Below are 22,762 nucleotides of genomic sequence, written 5' to 3'. Positions count from 1 at the left end.
CGGGCCTCTACCTCTACCCTGTGGGAATCTAAAAGGAATAGGACTCTAAGTCAGTTTTTCTTCAGGGTCTTGCCTCCAAACGATCCTGCCAACGTCTCTTTTTTCGTTGTCTTTTGGTGTTGAGAATGCTGGGGAAATGGGACAGAGTTCGGCTGCAAATATGCTGATAAACAACACTGCTTTGCTTTCTGTAGTAGGAATGTTGAGATCATGCTGGAGTCAAAGGGCTTCCTCCCATTCTTAGGGGAGAAAAGCACAACTTCTGGGCTAGCACTGATCGATTCTGCTGATATGTATACGAGAGGTAATTCTTGGGCCTTTCCAAACAAAACTGCCCACTTTGGAAAAGGACTATCTTGAAGTTAGGCCAAAGTTGAATGTGAAAGGAGAGGTTTCCCAAAGGAGGTGCAGTGGTGGGGGTGAAGGTGAAGGAGGGAGCCAGGGAAGAGGGTATGGCCAAGAGAGTAGAGGACCCTGGGAAGTACAGGGAGCCTTGGGAAAGGGAGGAGTGTGAGAAGGAAGTGGGGCATGGGAAAAGAGGAGGAACATGGGAAGAAGAGACTCTAGTATGAGCTTCAAGTGTAGAGGACAAGTTCTGTTCTGGAAGTTTTGAATGTGTCTCATTGACCTAGTGCCCTCTCCCTTCAAACCGCAGATTCATAGAACTGAATTGGAAGCCACTGAGTAAACCTGTAGAATTGGTTTGGGGCTCACTCTTCGTACGCTATGAGGGGTTGTGGAAGGCAGATGGGAAGCAGGGCAGCAATTATCCAGAGTCTCCTCTTTTTGGCGGTGCTGCTGGCCTGGAGAACAGAAGGTGCTTTCCCTGTGAGGGAAGAGTTATATGGGTCTTTTTGCCAGGGCATCCTTCATTGCCTGGCCTTGCTGCCTTGGCTTAGACTTGGGAATCCTTAGCTGCAGACCCCTACAAGTGATGGGCTCTGGCTCCAGGATGTGCTAGGGTAAGAGGGCAGGGAGGGGGAACACAGAGATCTGGGGCTACTCCTTAGGCTCCTACCTGTGAGGTGGCCCTGGGCTGCCTGTATCCGTTAGCAGACAAGTGGCTGCTCCTATTCAGTCCTCTCCTCCATGCCTTCTGGGGCCTTTGTCTTTAGCCCTTTGCTACTGTGTTAAGGTTTTTCTATACTTCCTGTTCGAAAAAAATCTCTTTATTAATCTGGCCCCAGGTGGATCTGAGCTGCTGTTTTCTTTGCAAGCCCAACTACCTCGTTGTCTGTTCTTAGGATTAAACGGCACAGTACTGATAATCATTGAACACAGTGGTAGCCATCTAGTAAGTGTGCCGTTGGCCCTGTTACCATGTAAAGGAATGACCCTCTCCCCTCGTTTTGCCTAATCAGTTATCCCCTCACCTAGGCTTGAGCCCTTGTTCAGTGAGAGGAAGTTACATTCTCGGGAGGTCCTTGGTCCATCCATGGTGGAAAAAGTAGAAATGTCTGGGGGCGTCGCTGCTTGTGGCTGTCACAGTCTAGAGAAACTTCGATTCTTTCAGATGGCTGAGTCTATTTTCAAGTCTTCACCCTTAGGCTTATTATTGAAAACTCAGTAGGTGGATACAAGGGAGTTTAACAACAATCAAGGCTCCCACAGCGAATTTTAAAAAGAAAATGTGTTTTTAAGCAATAACAATCATATTGGCATACATCTGCCAGTTTTGAATATTTCATTTAGCTTAAGAATTAATTTGTCTTGGATTGAATTAAGTAATCTTGCGGAGTCCCGTCATTTATTTGTGTGCCTCTGTTGATGTTATCAGAGAGCTGCAGGAAGTCTTTTCTCAGTTCACTTATCAAATCCCTATTAGAGCAGTCTGTCCTAAAGTGATGGCATTCAGTGACCACCTTGGACTCTGTGTGTTCAGTCTCGCCAACGAGAATCTCCGCTGTCCTCTCGGTGCTGTGTATACTCACCCGTCCCATTACTAAGAACAGGCCTGTCCTTTGCCAGCTCTGTGCTCTTTAGTTTGTCCCACTTTTATTTAGTTTGTTTTATTCATTTACATTAAATATGTCAGAAGAATCTTTTCAAATCCTTCCTCTCTTTTCCCCCATCCTTCTTTCTCCACTTTTTCTTTTTATAATCTCTCTTTTTATTGTTTGAGAATTGCGTACAAGATACGATATTTGGATAAAATTCACCCTCCCATTCCCTTCCCATCAATTCCTTCCCTACCTCTCCTGCTACTTTCCCCTCCCAACTTCAAATGTTCTCTCTCTCTGGTTTTTTGAGACAAGCTTTCACTGTGTAGCCTTGGCTGTTCCAGAACTCACTTTGTAGACCAGGCTAGCCTTGAACTCACAGAGATCTGCCTGCCTCTGCCTCCACCACCCAAGTGCTAGGATTGAAGAAGTACACCACCACTGCCAGGCTGTTTTTTAAAATCATGGAGTCTGTTTACTGCTGCCTACATGAGCCTCAGGACCAAATCCCTGAAGAAAACCTTCTCTTCCTCTCTCAGCAGCCATCACCGGCTAATAGCTTAAACAGGAGTGGGAGTTAATGAGCCCACCCCCCATCCATGCTGGCATTCAGATTTCCTTCATCTTGTACATTCAGTCATGGCTGCTTTGAGTTCATGTGTATAATGGTGTTGTCATGTCTGGCAAATACTGATTTGGTGCAGGTGTCCAATACCACTGGCTCTTCCAGTCTCTCTGCCCCTCTTCTGTAATGATCCCTAAGCCTTGGGAGCAAGGAATGTGATAACAGATGTCCCATTGAGGGCGGAGCTAGCCTCTTATCCTCTGCACGATGATTACTTGTGGGTCTCTGTATCAATCGCCCGTACACTGCTTTAGAATATGTTTTTCTTTATCTTGTCTCTCCTCAACAAATGTTAATTCATTTGAAAGATAAAATTGACATAGACTAAAATGCACACATCACTAGCATGCATTATGATTTTTGCGTTTACATAAGAATGTACCTCTGCAGCCACTGTCTATAGCAATACTGTTTCTGCCATCTCCCACCCCACCAAGTTCTCTTTGCTTTTTCCTGGACATTCCCCCTTCCTAGGGAGTCAAGTCTATTGTGATGGATTAGTCTTGCCGTCCTTGAGCTGGTCATGTAAGTAGGGCTGTAAGAACACTTGTAGTTTACATGTCTTCTTTTGTGTCACAAAATGTTGCATGTATCAGCACTTCATCCTTGCCATGTGGTATTGCATAGAAATGAATATATCATAACTTACTGATCCATTTTGTTGTTGTTGATGTTGATGGGTATTTGGGTTGTTTCATTTGGGGATTTTTGTGACATTCTTGTGTGTCTTCTGTGAACACAAGTACTCACTTTGTATGTATATAATGTACTTGTAGGAGTGGAAATGCCACCTTTGATTTCAACCAGTAGGGTTTTTTTTTTTTTCTGTTTAAAGAAAGCCAGCACAACCGGGAGTTGATGGTGCACGCCTTTAATCCAAGTACTTGGGACATAGAATATGGCAGGCGAATCTCTGTGAATTTGAGGCCAGCCTGGTCTACAGAGTGAGTTCCCGGACAGTCAGGGACCCTGTCTCAAACAAAACAAAACAAAACGAAAGCTGGGGCATCTTTAAGGGAGGGGGTGATTCATGTACTTTGAGCCTCTTGTCTGCTACATCCGAGGCCCAGTGAATGAATCACCCCAAATCTTGGTGTGTCTGACTGGTAAGGCGACCTGAAACACAGAGCTCAGTCTCTTGGAGCTGATTTGATTGGTGGGGCCAGGAACTATCAAAGACTAATCCTTATATTATTAAAAACATGCACATAGAGAACATGTATCTAGGCTTTGTTGGACTCCTTTAATGAGGAAACCAGTGGAATAACAAAACTTGATTTACCGAGGATATGAGGAACTGATTAAAAAGTCAGTGGAATTTTCAAATAAGATTGTAAAGTGAGATTGAAAACTGGGTCATGTCTTAGAGGGCAATAAAATTCTAACCTTTGGAAGGATCATCTCTACCAGAGGAGGAAAAAAAAGCTGTGGACTATCCTGTGTTTTCTATGAGTTATTCTCTGACTTTTGTAGAGCTGTAAAATGTCCTAATAAAGTATTAGTCCAGTTTTTATTTCCAGAGAGGCAGATGGCTCCTGGGGTCTCTCTTAAGAAAATGTATTAACATAATACTATAAGGGCCTATGATCATGACCATGGGCTTTTTTGTTTTATTTTGTTTTGTTTTGGCCTAATTTCCAGGTGTGGGTATTGTTTTCTTGAACTGACCATGAAAGACCATAGTATGGTGTACAATATTAGGGAAAAACCAGGGTGAAACATCATAGTTATTTAATAGAGAAATCTATATCCTTTCTGAGACCTCAAACTACCACATCAAACAGAGGGCAACTGCTATTACAGGCAGATGTGGGCTCGTTCTTTGGACTGAATTACCAATATCATCCTTTAAAAACCTTACTCTGAGATGCACACAACATTGTGCTTTGAGCATGTCTGGAGTCTCTTGATATGGACTCCCAGGTAGCATATGGCAAAGCGAAGCAGGCCTGAGGCCTGAGACATTTTGTAATTCACAAGCAGAAAGCAGGAAGCTGTGGTAGGGTTAAAAGAATATGGTTGTTGATCTCGCAATGCATCTGGTACTGTCTGTGAGGAAGTGAGCTGTTTTCTTGGCCTGGCTCTGTGTGCCTTCCATGGAAGTACATGCTGCCTGCTCTATTGTTGAAAGCTGAAGTGTGTTCACTTGAAGTTTGTAGTCTGTGCCTGCTATGTATAACAGTTCTCAGCTCCATTTCCCATCTCCTTAGTTCTCCTTGCTGGGTGTTTGAAATCTGTCTTTGGCATATTCAGAACCTTCTTTTTTGTATTTGTATAAAGATTGACCAATGCAGTCCCTAAATGAGGCAAAAAGCCAATATTCTACATATTTGTGTCACTTTGAGAGAAACCTCAGAGTTTCTCTGCTGTTCTTGATTTAGGAAAGAAGCAGGAATCTACTTCAACAGTGGCATGAAGTAGATATTTCCACATTGCTCTTTTATACTGAGCATCATTCTTGGATTTCCCTTTACAAAATGTTTGCTTTTCTTTATACTTCAAACCCAAAGGCTATTTATTTTGTGATTTATAGCAATGGTTATTTTCAAGATCCCTGTTGCTTTTCAGAGAGTAGCAGGGGATTCTGCAGGTGTGTTTCATTATGGGCAGAGCCTCTTCTTCCCTTTTATCTTCGGTACTGAGGATGGAATCCAGTCTCACTCGGGCCAGGCAAGCGCTCTACCATTGGGCTCAACAAGCAGCCCTGCAAATGTCTCTTTTGGCTCACATTTCACGGCGAAGTGCCTGGGTATATGAGGGTCTGCTGAAGTCTTGGAGTAGACATTCATTGGGTGTCTGCTATAGAGGACTATAGCTAGTGGTTAGACACCAAAGGATATGAGCATAATGAAGACACATTGAACAGAGTGCCATATTGCCACAAATATAACTTCTTCCTCAGGGAAAAATGTACAGTGCCTGTGCCATAGCTTTGGAGAGCATGTTAGACATTATTCTGCAAAGATGATTGACAGAGGTGTTTCTGATTAAAATGTCACTTGAGAAGTTTCCAAGTTTATTCATTAAGCAACTATTTGAACATGCTAGATGAACCCTTTTTAGGCCCCACTTGCTAGCTTACTTTGTGGAATTATAATGGCTGCATTCTACTCAAGGCTTACTGGCTGCCTAGCATCACATACATAATCTGAGTGCAATAGTCATAATGTATTGGGCACTTACTCTTTGCCAGGCAGGAAAGAGGCTGAACCCTTCATGTGCATTATTTCATGGTTTCATGAAATTGTACCATCCTCTGACATAGGTACTGCTTTGATTGAGAAAAAAAAAATGCCCAGAAAAGGCAACAAGGTGTATCAACGTTAAGGGACTTATCCACAGCTGCAGGAACTAGTAGGGAACAGGGAGAACTCTGGAATCCAGACAGCTGGCTCGAGAACCTGAGCCACCAATCTGATAGCATTGTCTAGATGGCTGATGTTATTCCTCTATGTCTTTACCACCTGCTGCATTATGCTTCCTCCAGATGTCTTACCAAAAGGAATCATATCAGATATCAAACCTTAAAAAAAAAACCAAAAACAACAGCCTTGGTTGGCCTTGTGTAGTGGTGCACACTTTTAATCCCAACACTCAAGAAGCAGAGGCTGGTGCATCTATGAGTTCGAGGCCAGCCTGGTCTACATAGTGAGTTCCAGGACAGCCAGAACTACATAGTGAGACCCTGTCTCAAGACAAGCAACAACAGTAACTAGGCATCTTTTATCTACTCATGGGCTTGCACTATTTTTCCTACAAATTCCAAAGTAAGGCAACTAGGGAAAACATTTCATTTTTATTAATTAGTGCGCTAGCGTGTCATTTTTCAGCACTTAGGATATGCCCTTCAGTAGGAGTGTTACTTGTTTTCCACCCTTAGGACCCTTCAACAGCAAGCCCTTTCAACTCAAATTATCTTTTCACCATTAAACACATAGTTAATCTTCAGAAAAACTCCTAAGTCCAACAACTGGAACTGTTGGTGTAACTTTTCTCACAATGGCATCCGAGTCGGTTGGGTCTGGAGTAACTAAGCACACATGTGTGATGTGGAAGTGCCCATATCATTTAAATCTCGGGCTTTAACTGTTACAGTACAGGAAGTGGGGTGCATCTTGTGACTCGGGAGAGCTGTGACCTTAGTGAATTGTAGTCCCCTCACTGAGTTGATTGTGTATAATAGAATCTTACTTCCTTAATGACAAAATTATCAAATCCTGGGTTAGAAAGGAACTTCTAGAGTACGTGCTTTAACCCCCAGCTTTCTAGCAGATAACAATGTAAACCGTCTAGGATGTTGCTGTGACCGTTACTGGATACTAAAGCTCTTGAGTGTGGGGCTCTAACCGAGGACTCCAGCCAGCAGGCTCTTACTCGGCTGTGCTATAGGCATGCTGCCTTGTCAGAATTTTGGGGTAGAGGGAGGAGTTGGGATAAGAGACTTTGAATACTTTTTCCAAAGGTTTGTTTTAAAGCCAGGTTATGTAGTGGTTCACATTGGTAATCCCAGCACCCGGGAGGTGGAGCCAGAGGGATCAGGAGTTCATGATCATCCTCCACTGTGTAGTGAGTTGAATTTCAAGACCAGCTTGGGCTACGTCTCAAAATGAAACAGCTCAGGTGGTTCTGCTACTTGGTAAAGCTTGGTCATTTGTTTTATTCTGTGGCTCTGGTAGGGCAGCATCATCGTTTATATCTATATCTCTTATCAAGAACATGAATTGGTAGTTGATTTGAAAATATTATAATGTTGTTTCTAAAGTATCCTCTCTCTCTCTCTCTCTCTCTATATATATATATATATACATAAAATATATATTGTATATTATAAAGTAACTTTATGAGTGGTTGGCATAATCATGCTGGATATTGTTTAAAAAAAGTCAACACTACATAAAGATCACAGCAATATGTAAATAAATTCTATCTTTAAGTCCACTAGAATGAATCCAATCAAGTGGTAGAATCTCTGTATCAAATCCTTAATTTTCTTCTATTCCTTACTCAGGAGTAGTAAGGTAAGCAGATGTCTGGAAATGACCCCCTCCAAGATTCTCCCCCAAATCCTGACAACCTGTGACTGTGACATGTGATCACTTGCGGTCAGTCGTGTTGTACTGAATGGCACAGCCGACCTGAAATGGGAGGTCAAGGTCATCAGTTGGCCCTACTTTAGCAGCTAGTTGAAGAGCTGAGCACTTTCTGTGTCTACACGATGGAGAGGAAGGCACATTTATATCTATATCTGAAGAAGGGGGGTCACGTGAGGAGCGCAGCAGCAACCTGTAGAGCAGGAGCAGACTTTAGTCACAGAGGAAATGAAGCCTTCAGATGTACAGTCACAGAAACTAGATCCTACAAAAATCCCACGTGAGTTTGGCAATGCATTCCTCAAGCCTCCAAATAAAAGTTCAGCCTGGTTGGCAGTTTAAAATGGCTGTGTGTGACCCGGAGTGGAGCCTACTAGCATTTCTGACCTCCAGAACTCCCAGATAGCAAATGGATGCTGTTTAAAAATGGATAGCAATTGATCTGAGGGGAGGTTCTCTGACTCTTGTCACTGAGTGCCATGGGGAAACCCATGGCAACCCTCAGGTTTCAAGTACTATACAATACATTGTTATTAGCGTCACCATGCTAGACATTGGGTCTCTAGAATTTATTTTGTACCAATATCTCTCCTTTTCTACAAGACTGTCTTTGATCAGGAACTCCTTGGCTATTAGGTTGTCTGGGACTGGTGGGCATCACAGCTCTATCTATACTACCCTACGAGTCTGCCCTTCCATTTCTAAAGACTAAAGGCCTCCGAGGAGACCTCCACTACCCCTAACTCCACTGCAGCTTCTGATGGCGGACAGCACCCAGCTGACAAAACACCAAGATCTTTCCCAGTATCTCAGAGTGCCTTAATATTGGCCTTAGTGGCTAGTGTGTGTGAGCTGATTAGTGTAAAGCAAGTGCCAGTCTAAGTTGTTCTACATCACAAGTCAGGGAGGTGACAGGTAAGAGAAGCAGCCTTCACATTGCTGAACACAAATTATCTAGAAATGTGTTATTTGATTTCTAAGTGTTTTGCAACTTTTCTGGTGTCTTTTGGTTGTTGACTTTCAAGTTGATTGTATTATGACCAGATATATACTCTGTATGATTTCAAGTCCTTTAAATAGGTTGAGGTTAGCTCATTTATCGTCATCATCATCATCATCATCATCATCATTATTATTACTATTATACAAGGTAAGGTCTATAAATACTTTAAAGGAATGTATGCTATGCTGTATAAGGGTGGAGTAGTCTATAAAAAACAAGCTGGAACCTTTGGGTTGGTCATGGTGTTTAGTTCTGAATCTACACTACTTTCCCACACAGTACTTCTGTCAAGTACAGAGAAAAGTGATACTAAAGTTTCCATCTGTAATTGTTAACTTGTCTGTGTTTCATTTCATCCTATCTTTTTCTTTTTCTGTTTTCTTTTTCCTTTTTTTTCCCCCGAGACAGGGTTTCTCTGTGTAGTTTTGCGCCTTTCCTGGAACTCACTCTGTAGAGCAGGCTGGTCTCGAACTCACAGAGATCCGCCTGCCTCTGCCTCCCGAGTGCTGGGATTAAAGGCGTGTGCCACTACTGCCCAGCTCATCCTATCTGAATTTGCTCACTGACTCATTTCCTAATAAATACCTCATAAAGTGAAATTATCATAAGTCAAAAATACATTTAATCTACTTGACTTATAAAACATCAGTAACCAAGTGTACTGAAGACTATCAATTGTTTACCCTCCTGATCATGTGTCTGACTGGGAGCTGTGGCTCACTGCCACTGCTCACCCTTGTGACGGAGTATTCTGTCGCATGTCACTCAGCAAAAGATCAAACTCCAAGATCGGAAATACACTTTCAGCTTAATTCGTATTGTTTTCTTTTTCTTTTTCTTTTCTTTTCATTTTTTTTGTTATTTGATTTTTCAAGACAGTTTTTCTGTGTAGCCCTGGCTATCCTGGAACTCGCTCTGTAGACCAGGCTGGCCTTGAACTCACAGGGATCCACTTGCCTCTGACTCCTGAGTGCTGAGATTAAAGGCGTGCACCACCACCACCACCACCACCACCACCACCACCACCGCCACCACCTGGCTTCCTGTCATTTTCAAAATTATAAGGTGAACCACCATAAATCAGGAATCCATTACATTGTGAAGCTCCATTTTTAATTTCAAAATTCATCATATATAAAAATTATATACATAAAATGTGCTTTGCTCATAGTTTTGATTATATTTTCCACTATCCTCTCTTATCCCTCTCCCCTCCTACCGTTTCTAGAGCTTTTTTGTATATACACACATATGGGATTGGTAGTTCTTCTTGGGGAATCAAGTCTTTATCATTATTCAGCTATTTCTTAGCGAAAACTGAAACTTTGTCAAGTCCAAAAGAGCCTGGGACAAATGGCTAACTGGTGCCTATTAGCATACCAAAGCACGTGCTGCCTCCAGGATTTCTCAGGGTGGAGACTACCTGTTATTGAGTGCATGGTGGCATCTTAGCTCCTCTGAGCTCTTCTTACCCCTTCCCTTCCCCTAAACCTCTCCAGCTCATGGGCTTCCCTTCCCCCAGCTCCTCATCTCTCTTGCTTTGCTTGGCCCTCTTGGCCCCCTCTCTTTCCTCTCTCTCTTTTGTCTTCTCTTCCTCTCTTGGTCCCCTCTCATGGCCTGCTCCATTCTGCTGGTCATGGTTTTTTTTTTTGTTTTTGTTTTTGGTTTTGGTTTTTGGAGACAGGGTTTCTCTGTGTAGTTTTGGAGCCTGTCCTGGATCTTGCTCTGTAGACCAGGCTGGCCTCAAACTCATAGAGCTCTGCCTGGCTCCTGAGTGCTGGGGTCAAAGACGTGTGCCACCACTGCCTAGCATCTGCTGGTCATGTTCAGTCTACTTTTTTCCCTCTGGCTGTTCCTTCCCTTGTGTCTACAATAAAAACCTCTTCAACCACACCTTGGAGCTGTCATGACCTCACTTTATCCAGTGTCCTTCTGATTGCTAATAACTCCTCAGCTAGGGATAGGAGTTCATGCCCTCCTCCCCTCTCCATTGCTGGGTATTGTACATGCTAACACACTGCTGTGGATGCCTCAGTGCAGCTGCCCTGATGTGTCCAGAAGACACTGTCCCTGTAGTCATTCACCGCCCGTGGCTCATCCTCTTCCCACCCACCTCTTCTGCAATGATTGCTGCACCCTGGGAGGAGGGGTTGCTGTATATATGTTCTATTTTTAGCAATAAGTGATTAGGAGTTCGTTTTATGTTATATCCATTTAGCAGATTTTAGCAGGTTCACCCCTAGAGCCTATGGATGTCTAGACGTAGGTTCTTGGCCTGATAATGGTTCCAAGTGTGGGTTTCATCTTGTGGAATGGAGATAAATCCAACCAAAAAGTAGTTTGTTACTCCCCTGTCAAGTCATTGGTGTAGTTTGCAGGGTTCACAGCTGGTTAAGATGATTATTTTCCTCTTTTAGTCACACGCATAACAACTTCTAGCACTGTAGAAGCTAGGCGGCTCTTTCAGCTAGACTCATTGTTTAGTAAGCTCCCTCCATCCACTGTTGTCCCCCTCACCAGCCAGCACTGGGGCTAGAGATGCATGCTGCCAACCCCGGCTCCAGCATGGCTGCTGGGAATCCAGACTTAGGGTGTCATGTTTGCCCAGCAAGCACTTTGCCCACGGAGCCATCTCCCCGGCCCACTGAACTCTGTGGTTTTATACGACAAAGCCCCTGTCACTCCAATCTTTCTTTCTTTCTTTCTTTCTTTCTTTCTTTCTTTCTTTCTTTCTTTCTTTCTTCCTTCCTTCCTTCCTTCCTTCCTTCCTTCCTTCCTTCCTTCTTTCTTTTCTTTTCTTTTCTTTTCTTTTCTTTTCTTTTCTTTTTGGTTTTTCGAGACAGGGTTTCTCTGTGTAGCTTTGCACCTTTCCTGGAACTCACTTTGGAGATCAGGCTGGCCTCGAACTCACAGAGATCCGCCTGGCTCTGCCTCCCGAGTGCTGGGATTAAAGGTGTGCGCCACCACCGCCCGGCCCAATCTTTCTTTCTTAATAGGTAATATCTTACTTGCTTTTTCTTTGTCATTAATTTTTATGAGTTGGATTGTGAAATTCCTGGACAAAATTTTCTTTGAGTTTATCCTGTTTAGATTTTGCACAGTTTGTGATTCTGGAAGTTTATACCTTTTGCCAAATCTAGTGAGTTGTCATCCATTATTTGTTTGAATTACTCTTCCCATACTCTTATTCTTCTGGAATATAAGGATACAAACATTACACTTTATGTTGTTGTCCCATGAGTGTCTGAGGCTACTTTCTGTCTGCTGTTCAGACTGAATACATTTTGTTGATGCATTGTCAAGTTCGTTAGTTATTTCTGGTGTCATACCTAATCGATTACTGAACTTATCCACTAGGCTTTTAAATTTGACTATTCTTGCAGTTCTATACTTCCATTTTTTGCTGCTATTTTCTAAATTTTCATTTGTAGTTGCTTGTTGTTTTTTGAGACAGAGTCTCACTGTGCACTCCTGGCTGTCCTAAAACTTACTATGCAGACCAGGCTAGCCTTGAAGACACAGGGATCCTCCTGTCTCTGCCTCCTGAGTGCTGGGATTTAATGTATGTGCTACTTCATCCAGTCAAGCCCCCCCCCCCCCCCTTTAGAGACAGAGTTTCTTTGTGTAGCCCTGACTGTCCTAGAACTCACTCTCTAGACCAGGCTGGTCTTGAACTCACAGAGATCCTCCTGTCTCTGCCTCCTGAGTGCTAGGATTTAATGTATGTGCTACCACATCCAGTATATCCAGTCAAGTTCTGCCACCCCCCCCCCCCCCCCGCCTTTTCAAGACAGGGTTTCTTTGTGTAGCCCTGGCTGCCCTTGAACTCACTCTCTAGACCAGACTGGTCTTGAACTCACAGAGCTCTGCCTACGTTTACCTCCTGAGTGCTGGGATTAAAGGTGTGTGCCATCACTGCCCAGCTCAGTTGAATATTCTTTAAAAACTTTAAGTTACATTTCTTTATTTGTATGTGCTGCCAACCGTGGCTCTAAGATGTTGGGGTGTTGCTTATGGAACACCATTAAAAGACAATTTTCCAGAGTTAGTTCTCTCATTCTACCACGTGGGAGGGGTGGATCTGTTAATAAGCTTGATGCCAATAAGCATCTCATAATCTATGCATCCAGTCTTCATATTGTACATCCTATATAGTTTTCATTTGTCAATCATGTATCAATAAGACTGGAAAAATAAGTAGTAAACATTGTCTAGCCCTAGTTACCCCTATCCATTTCAGTGCACAGTTGGGGGCTACGGCTAAGAAAACAAACCGAAAGCTGGGACCCACACTGGAGGTGCAAGCCGTCCTGTAGGACATGTCGACAGTGTAGACGGCTGCAGGGCTACCAAGCAGACTTTTGATTTTACTGTAGTCTCTCAAGTCACAAGGGGATTTGAAATGACAGATGTCCCGGTCTTCCCGGAAGCCTAGGAGTAAAGTTCAGCATCTTCGCGCTGGTGAGGCAGATGAGATGAGAGGGTATAAGGGAACATCTGGGGGAGTGCAGCTGAAGATGTGGATGTCTCTCTAGTGGGGAGGCCCAGCATGCAGGAAGGACAAAGCCTGCTTCCCTGGTTCTCCCTAGCTCTCCGTCTCTCCCCATCCCCCACACGGTTTGTGGAAAGAGGGGGATGAAGTCAGCCTGTTCTTTTTTTGCATGGAGCTGCCTGTTTTGCTTATCAAAGGCACGGGCATTTCTTTATTGTCATACTTCCCTTCAATACCAAGTTTTTCTCCAGAAGACTGAGAGAGAACTAGAAGGGGGCGGGCGTTTAATGCACTTCTGGGAGTCTGAGCACACAAAGCAATTGGGCTTGCCTGAGTTTGGAAGCTGAGAAGTTGTTCAAGCCAAACCACATCCTGCCCAGGGGTTCAGGAGGCAGGTGGTCCCGGATGGAGGTCTGGGGGACAGGGAACTGTGTGAACCCCGTGCTCAGTGTGTGGGGACAACCTTGTCACCAGGTCCCCTTGACACTGAAGTTTTCTTTTGAGTAGGCTGACCAAGCTCACTGGTTACCAGTAAGGGCTGCGCTCTTGCTCTGATTCCAGCTGTGGCTGGGCTGCAGCGCAGCTGCACACAGGTGCTTCTGCTGTAGCTCTAGAGGAAGTACTTCACTGGCTGTAAACAACCCATGGTCAAGGGCTGGGATGTCAGATTGCAGCTTGCTGTCATCTGTGTGGTGGGAGCCTCCTCAAATCAGGAGTCAGGTTTTGAAAAAATATACTGTGGAAGAAAATACATTTTAAAAGGCATTCTTAATAATTACTAACTGTACATTATGGTCAGGGTTACACTAAAATATAATTGGAACCGATGAAGTGTTAAACGTGAGCATTTTTTTTTTTTGCTGGACTGTGTGTGTTTGGATGGTATTTCATTATCTGCCGTGTCATGGGGTTTAGTTTCTGACTGACCAGATATGGTTCATAGTAAAGAAATGACATCTGAAATCAACACGGACAGATGGTGGGCAGCTGTTTAGAACCGTAGACGTTATCAAGTGATGGCTGCTAAACTTACAGTCCTGCTGTGTTGTGTTGGAACTTCCATGGGCACACTGGGAAAGGAACCAGGTTGATAGCTGCTGCTCTGTAATTGCTCTTGAACAGCCTGGCTCACGCTCACAATTCAATCTTTAACCATTTTTCTCAGCTGACAAGTCAGGAGTGTGTGCACATTTTCTTTCTTACCAATATTTTCAGTTGTGATTAAAATTTTTTTGGCAATGCTAGGGATGGAACTCTGAGCCTGGCACATGTTAGGTAAGTATTAAACAACTGTGCTCCATCTCTAAGTCCTCTGTCCTGATCTTGAAATTACAGTAATTGCCAGCTTGCTGATAAGAAATACACTTACCATATGAATCTCCACTCCTCTGTGTTAAATGGGCGATTACAGCGGGCTTTTGAGGCAGGCATTATGAACTCAGAAAAATTTGAATTGGAGGACATCAGCTTTGTGTGGTTTGAAATGTGGAGAATCATTTTCTGCGTGCATTCCTGTTTCTTCCAGGGACTGCCCTGTTATTTAGTTCAAAATGTCACACTACAGCAGATCTCTTTAGTGCGTATAATCCAGGCAATTATGGTGTGAGCTTCTGCAGCCAGTGGTAGTTAAAATCCATATACTTCACTCCTTTTTTTAGCTTTGGATGCTTTTTTATTCAATTTAACTCATCCTTTTATTTTCAAACTTGAATTTGAATGGGTTCCATTAACAGATATTTTAAAGTGACAATCAAGTCTAGGGTGCTGCCAACTCAAAGCTGAACACAATCCCCAGCCCTCAAGCTAGATAGGAAATCAATTTCAGGCCAGTTGCAACTGCAATGCAGAGATACAGCTGATTTGTAAACAGCCCTTGTATCAACATATCACAGTTGACAAGCCACAGTGAAGTGTGTGATCTTGCTATCTAAATGGCAGCCCTGATTGCAAATGCACGTAGAGTGCATCTCCCAGGGCCACACAGGATAATTAAAGCCACAGATCATCATTGGTAGATGATTATGGATTACCTCATTACAGACAAACTTAGGTCTGCCTTCATTCATTATACTGAAAGGTGAACGGGGGAGGATTCAGTTTACCCAAAACTATGTTCGTTTTTTCCCATTTCAGTTGGAATATACAAGTGGATATTAAATTATAAACACAATTCAAAGTCATTCTCCTTTTAATGAAGTTCACCATGGGCCATGCTTGCCATTCCTGGACTGGAGTCACTGAGTTCCTCCTGACTCTGTAACCTTTCCCTTTTGGTCCTGATGGCAGGGATTTGTAGGCGATTCTTGCTATCTTTTGCTTCCCAGAGTGGCTAGAATGGCCTTTGGTCGCAGAATGAGTATGTTAATTATTCATCTAGTTTAATTGAATTTAATATTGCTATCCTTAAAACTAACTTGTAGGTTTGGAGTTATTAAATGCGCTACTTTTTTTTAATAGCGTATGATTTATTTGCTATTGCCCGAGCTAGTGAATTATTTAAGTAAAAGAGAAAGTTCTTTCCTGGAGATAGATCTTACCAAACTGGTGCCACTTTCATTTCCATGTTATTACTGAGTACAGTAAGTGAAGAATGTAGGGAAGAGGACTGAGGTGACCCAGAGGTTTAGACTATGTAGCTTAGGTGCTGTATAATGAATGTATTGCAGTCTGGGTCTGGTACTTGTGGCTGACCCAGGGTCTGCCTGTAGGTTCAGTTTTAACTTTCAACTTTTATGAAGATCGACAATGATGTTTAGATATTGGTTCAGAGAAGAGTGAATTAGCATGTGCTACTTTCATATTATTAATTTTTCAACATGTGCATTTGAAAATAAATTTATTCTCTTGGAGAAATTATTTTTTCTATTTCAACCTCTTTCACTTCTTTGACACTAAAATGTAATGGCATATTTGGACAATTTCTGCTTTTCAGAATGAGGTCTGAAGTGTTGCCAAAAGTGTAGGTTGTGGGGCTAGTGAGGCGCTCAGCGGGTGAAGCATGCTGACTTGAGTTCAGTCCCTAGGACCCACGTGCTGGAAGCAGGGAACCAGCTCCCTGAAGTTGTCCTTTGGCCTCTACATTGGTTCCATGGCACCTGTTTACCTTTACACACAATACACACACACACATACAGAGAGAGAGAGAGAGAGAGAGAGAGAGAGAGAGAGAGAGTTTTTAAAAATGTCCAGGTTAGTTTTGTAGCTTAGGTGATCTTTGTAAAGTATTGAATAGGCCCCAAGTATTGTATTTATATTCCAGTCTACCATGGCCACCCACACCATAATTTTGTAGGATGAAATGGTTCTGAACTGTTAAACTATACAAGGGAGTGACATTGTAGCCCACATTTGCTGCCTAGTTTTATCCAGTTGCTACCACATTGTTGACACACTTTTGATTCTTGTAAAAATAAAGTAGACTTACATTTTCAGCTCAGAGATGTACAGAGCTGCAAACATGTCCCTCCCACACTTCAATAAAAACCAGACTGGTAATTAACAAGAGAACTAAGTTCACAGAGCAAATAGCCATTTTGCAATCTGGAGAGGAGCAGGTGCTTTCTGAGACACAGGAGAAGACACATTGAGCATTTGCTGCAGGGGCAGAAGCCACCAGATGCAGAGAAGTAGGTAGGAAGAGTAAGATAGAAAATATGACAAATGGCTGGGGCTGAGTGTGGGCTGGCTGCTTCTCCTGGGGGCAGCAGCTGGGGGAGGGGTTCTACTCCTTCACAGACTTTCCTGCGGGAGCCTCGCCTGGAGTCAGGAGTACTGGGGAAAGCTCACTGTGCTGGCTCAGGAACCACAGAGAAATCCAGACTCTGCTCCTTTAAGGAGAAAAAAAAGAGGCTAATTTGTGCAGAGGAAGGCACAGCACAAGGGCTCTGGTGAAACGCCACTGCAGCTGCTTGAAGGGAACTCTCCCAGCCCCCACTTCTTCCTCTACCACCCCACCTCACCTAAAAAAGTTTTACTCTGCAAGAAGCAAGAACAGCTTTAAGCAGAGATAGACTGATGCTGGGGAGAGCCATGCCTCTGGGGGATGGGCTGGGATGCACCCTGTAGCCCCCTGTAGCCTCGGAGGAGGAGTGAAAACAGCTGTAGACCCTACACAGGCCCACCATCTAGGCCAGACTGTGACACACAGAATATTTGAGGACTGCCCTCTTCATCCCACAAGCATGTCTCAAAGTCCAACGCCACCCAACTTCTGTTTACGGTAACACAACACCCCACACCATGAGTGTGTTGATCTCAACATCTACCGCCTTGCACAAAATGCTCTACTTTCAACCCCAAATTTCAAAATACTGCAAAGAAATAGAGTCTAAAGGATGGAAGCAGTCCCTGAGACCAGATGCAGATCCAGTGTAGCTGTTGGAACTATTGAACCGTATACACAGGCATTACCTAGCTGTGTCCTCCAAGGTCCCCAGGTGCCAGGTGCTGTTTGGGACTCCAGTTTTAGAACAGGCATAACAAAGTCTGAGGGCCTAGCTGAAAGGCAAAAAGAGGGTACAGAGCATAACTGCAGACGAGCCAAAGAGAATTATAGTTGAAACATGAAGTGAAGAAATGTCAGAGGGAAAAGTACAGAGTAGCTGGTGGAGTGCGTGGCCTCGTTCAGCTGGCTCCAGCCATCCGTGGGGAAGAACTCGTCTCGCAAGGGATGTGATATTAGACCACACAAGTGAGTGATGAAGAGGGACCTGCCGCTGCTAGGAATGACTTGGGGACAAGAACAAGTGTTGTAGTGAGGCATGAACGGGGTTGGAGTTTTCGTATGACATGAGTGCTTTTGAAGTCAGGTGTCGGGCACAGTGCTGGCAGGAGCAGCCTCAGTGCATTTGTGTCACAGTCCTGGCTCACCTAGGGAGGAGAAGGTGGGTGGCTTTTTCCCGTTTGCTTCAATCTCTTTCTTGGAATGCATGTAGGAATTCCTCCTCTCTGCTCCCGTTTTTCGTGGAGGAGGGTATATTATAACCTCCACCTCCCTTGTCACCACCTCAGGACCTGGGAATGGGAACTGGCTGGTGGGAGCAGAAACATTCTTTAGCCATTAAAATGGTAGTGCCTCTTTCCATAATTGTAAAGGGTTTACATTGCTTCAGCTAAGAAGCCTTCCATCTATCCCCTGCCCTAGGTAGTGGTTATCATAACAATGCAGGTGGGAACTGAAGCCTGAGGGCTTATCTGGCTTGACAGAGATTGACATTCTGTTATGGATCCACCTTAGTGTTAGAAGTCTGCTAGCCTAACCTCCCAGGATTGAACTGGAAGAACTATGTAGAAGGTTGGGCTTTTAAAAAATAGATTTTGATGGGTGGCGGTGGCACACACCTTTAATTCCAGCACTTGGGAGGTAGAGGCAGGTGGATCTCTGAGTTTGAGGCCAGCCTGGTCTACAGAATAAGTTCCAGCACAGCCAGAGCTATACAGAGAAGCCCTGCCTTGAATCCCCCTCCAAAAGATTTTATTTTAGTTCTAATTATTTCTGTATGTGTGTAGGTATGTGCATATGAGTGCAGGTGTCCATGGAATCCAGAAAAGAGCAGCAGATCCTGAGCTAGAGTTACAGGTGGTTGTGAACCTCCTGACTTGTGTGCTAGGATCTAAACTTGGGTCCCTTGCAATAACAGTCTATGCTTCTAACCTTTGAGCCATCTTTCCAGCCCCCACCCCCTTTTGAGCTAGAGTCTCATATTGATGTTGAGCCTCTTATGTAGCTGAGCTAGCCTTGGACCTCCTGAACCCTGATTCTTTTTGCCTTTCCCTCCCAAGTGCTAAGGTTACAGGTGTTCACCAGCACATCCAGCTGGAAGAATGGACAGGAGAGGCCTTGGAGGACGAGAAAACCAAAAACCAACTGCAGAAATCGGGTTGAATTCTGTGGTTAGTAAGTCTTTGTCAAAGCATTGACTACTGAACCTGCCTGGGCATTGGATTGAATAAGTACAGGTTCAACAGTGTGGCACTTGCTCACTTGTCCTGAAAATTTGGGAATAGGTGAAAGTGGACAGTTGAAGTAGTTGACAACATCACAGCCCCTCTGCTGCCTTCCTGTTGCCAATATTACTATATAGTATCGAGACTGTGAAGGCAACATCATCTGACACTTTCCTACCCAGAGCATTCTGGAACTCAGTTTTTGTGAATTCAGTATCTATTAAGTAATTGGTACTGGTTTGCTATTTTATGGACAACAGTTTTTACCTGCTTAGATACATGTCATACTTTTCTAGGTTAATGGTTATTTTCTGAGAATAAAATAGGTATATTATAAATAATCACATTAAGGTTACAATTGGAGAAGAAATTAGTTATGTTGGATGAGGGGGTGACTATTGCCTGGTAATATAGCTCAGTGAGCATGTGCTTAGCATGTATGAGGTGTTGGGTTCCATTCCTACTATCAGAGAGAGGTGGGGAGGAAGGAACTTTCTTACATCTTCCTTTATATACCAAAAGCTGGCATTTGGTAATCACAGATTATTCATAGAAGAAAATACAATTTTTGCGGCATGCTCTCTAGTCCACAGTGATAACTGAACAGTGACAGGTACAGAGTGGAGATCTCTGGATGGTTCATGAGCTTGCATGGTAGGAGAGGAAACATAGTAAACCTTTATTTAGTGCTTGCCTTGAACCAGAGAAGTGAAGCAGCTTGTCCAGGGGAGCACAGATTGTAAATGTTAGCTATGGAATTGAGTCTGTGGGTAGTTCAACTCCAGTCTCTGCTTTCACCCCTGATTGTACCACAGCAGAGCATAGTCTGGGTGGCCTCTACTACATTAAAAAGACAACCCCCAGAGCAGATGGTAATCAATTAGCATTAGGGGTACCTAAGACTGTCAGGTTCTGAGAACCTACTGGGAATCTTCGCTGAGCTCTGAATAGGGTGCTGTGAGATTTTTTTTTTTAAACACAGCTGCATCTCGACTGAAGCCACAACTTCCTGCAGATGCCCTATGATGTTACTTGATGAAAAGAAATAAGCATATGAATTTTCAAAACGTTTCTTCAAGTATATTGATTTTTTTAATAAATGGATACAATTAGTAGTTCTCATTAATTCCAAGAAGTATTTCTCCTGGAATGCTTTAGTTCCACATAAAGTACCTTAATACGGAAAGATTTTCCAGGTTCGTCTTCCTTGACTGTCTAGGACTTGAATGTGACTAATGGTTTTAGGCATGCACAGTAATGCAAGTGTTGATGCCGCCAGCACAAATGGAAAAACGCATCACTTTAATTGAAAAAACAGGCTGTCACTTTACACTTCACCTGAGCAGTCAGATTTTCTGGGAGGGTGGGAAGGGATGGAGCAGGACTGAGTGCAGCCATTTGTTGACAAGATCGCAGGGGGCTAGAGTACTTGCCTAGCATGTGAGTGGCCTTGGGTTCCATCTCCAGCACTACACACAAAGGGTTTCACAGGGGGAGGAGCTGGAGCCAGGGATGACTGACTCAGTGGTTCAGAGCACTGACTGCTCTTCCAGAGGATCTAGGTTTGATTCCCAGCACCCACACATTGGTTCACAACATTCTGAAACTCCAGTTCTAAGGGTTTCGATGCCCTCTTTGGCCCTCTGCAGGCACTGTATACATGTGGTGAACAGAAATACATGCAGGCAAAACATGCATAAACACAAAATAATAATCATTTAAAAAAGTTCCAGAGGGCACTGCCATGTGCCTTTTGATTTGTTCTACCACTTGGGAAGGAGCAAGCAACAAAATCCCACCATATTCTATAGCCAGATGAAGGGATAGCCTGATGTGCCCAACCTTTGAAGTGTACCTTCCTGAGATCTTGTGAAATGTATATTTTGATGGGGTCTGGGCTTGGGAAAGGGTTACTGACCTTCTAATCCAGTCTCAGGGATCTCAGGGGAGTTTAAAAAGCGGTTTCCCAGGGCTGTGCCAGACCCACTGAATTAGAGACTCTGGGAAGGAGACAGGCAGGTACTTGTGGGGCGGGGGAGGGCCTGGGAGGGGAGGAAGCTACTAGGCAATTTGGCAATAAAGCTGTCAACTTTGTTTGTCAGGGGTGGTGGTGAGGAGGAGCATATGATGGCAGCTTGAAAAGCTTCACTGTAAGAATCAGATGGAGATGGTTAATGATGAGCTTTCTGGCATCCTAAGAGTTTCCTCTTTGACCAGAAGAACATGAGAGCTCTTACAAGCCACCCCCTCAGAAAGGAGTTGAGGAGTTCCTTATGATTGTCCAGACTGGCTTAAAGCAGAAGGCATGGAGGTTAAAAAAAAAAAAAAAAGCACTTAATGGTTACCTTGCTGACCTGCCTAGCATTAGCTGATGTCTGTGAAGTTTTGCAGGGCGCATCCAGGGAAGGCAGGGTCCAAATATGGACAGGAGAAATCATGATTATGAGGGAGGAGCTACAATTCTCACCACGAATATTGAACCCGTCATTTTGCCTTCTGCTCTGGGGCTGAGGGTTTCATTGTAGTGATGTGTGGAGAGCCAGGGGCTGCTTCAAAGAAAGCCTTAGGGCTGTCTTTGTTCCAGTGAACCATGGATTCCACACTGTGGGTTTTGTGGGTAGTCTGACCGTCCATGTTTTTGGTAACAGGCTCTGTACCTCTTGCTCTTCATCATTCCCTAAATGTCTCTGGGAATCTTTTCTTGAGGTCAAGCAGGAAGACTTGGGGACTCTTTTTTCCCACTTTGTGTGCCTTCCAGGAATTATTGTGTTCCTTTTACTGTGCAGTCTGTCTTCAAAGCCAAGTGTTTGCCATTGATGGACATGTGCCATTACTTTTGACACCCAGGTCCTCACCTTTTCTAAAGTAGAAAAGGCAAGGGAGCCCCTACAAATCAGGAAAAGTTGGAACCCTCATTTTCCCCCTTGTGGATGGTTATGTAGTACACGATGTTGGTTGTGTGTGTGTTGTCCCTGGGGAGGGGACGTCTGCTCTAGGGAGGGTCTGAGGACAGAAGGAGCTCTACAAATGAGGGGTTTCTGCTAGGTTCCTCCTTACACATTCTGGCCTCCATACGATCAGGCTGTGTCCATGCTGAGTCTGTGGTCATCATATGTCAGCCAGCAACAGTGTCTAGGACTTGCCCCTGGCTCTCACACCTCTGACTTCAATGACACAAGTGACCTCTGAGACAAACAAGAGTCCTTCTGTAGAGACAAAGATCGGAGCAGTACAGAACAGGGGCCTCCGTTGCGTGGGTACTGTGTTGTAATGCTGTTAGAGGTTCCCAAAGGCAAGCCTGGAGGAGCATGGCTGGAATCGTGCTTTTTTTCACCTGTTGGAATGTGGGCCTAGTATGCTAAGGGAGCCTCTTGGAAGGACACCTAAGAGTCTGAAGCAGGCGTGAAGGAAGGCTGCCAGGTGAGGAGGATGGGCTCAATTGCCTCTAAGGAGGAGGATTTACTACGAGCAGAGGCCTGGAAGAGGAAGACCAAGTTCATGAGGATCTGGAATTCAGCCTTGCCAGCAAAATGGTGTGCTGGTTAGTTTTTTTTTGTCAACTTGCCACAAGGTAGGGTCATCTGGGAAGATGGAACTTTAATTAAGAACATACCTCCATCAGACTGGCCTGTAGGTGAGTCTGTGGGGGCAATTTATTTATTTACT

General features: G+C 44.0%; 1 protein-coding gene across 2 annotated transcripts in view; it reads left to right on the top strand.

The window, feature by feature from the left end:
• The window catches only part of Sh3kbp1 (SH3 domain containing kinase binding protein 1), a 338,436-nt gene that overhangs the window by 52,178 nt on the left and 263,496 nt on the right, over positions 1-22,762 (top strand). The gene's annotated exons all lie outside the window — the stretch shown is intronic.

This window comes from Peromyscus eremicus, chromosome X, assembly GCF_949786415.1.
Source record: "Peromyscus eremicus chromosome X, PerEre_H2_v1, whole genome shotgun sequence".
Taxonomy (NCBI): Eukaryota; Metazoa; Chordata; class Mammalia; order Rodentia; family Cricetidae; genus Peromyscus; species Peromyscus eremicus.
The sequence above is the reverse complement of the archived record's forward strand: the minus strand, read 5'-3'. Positions and strand labels throughout refer to the sequence as shown.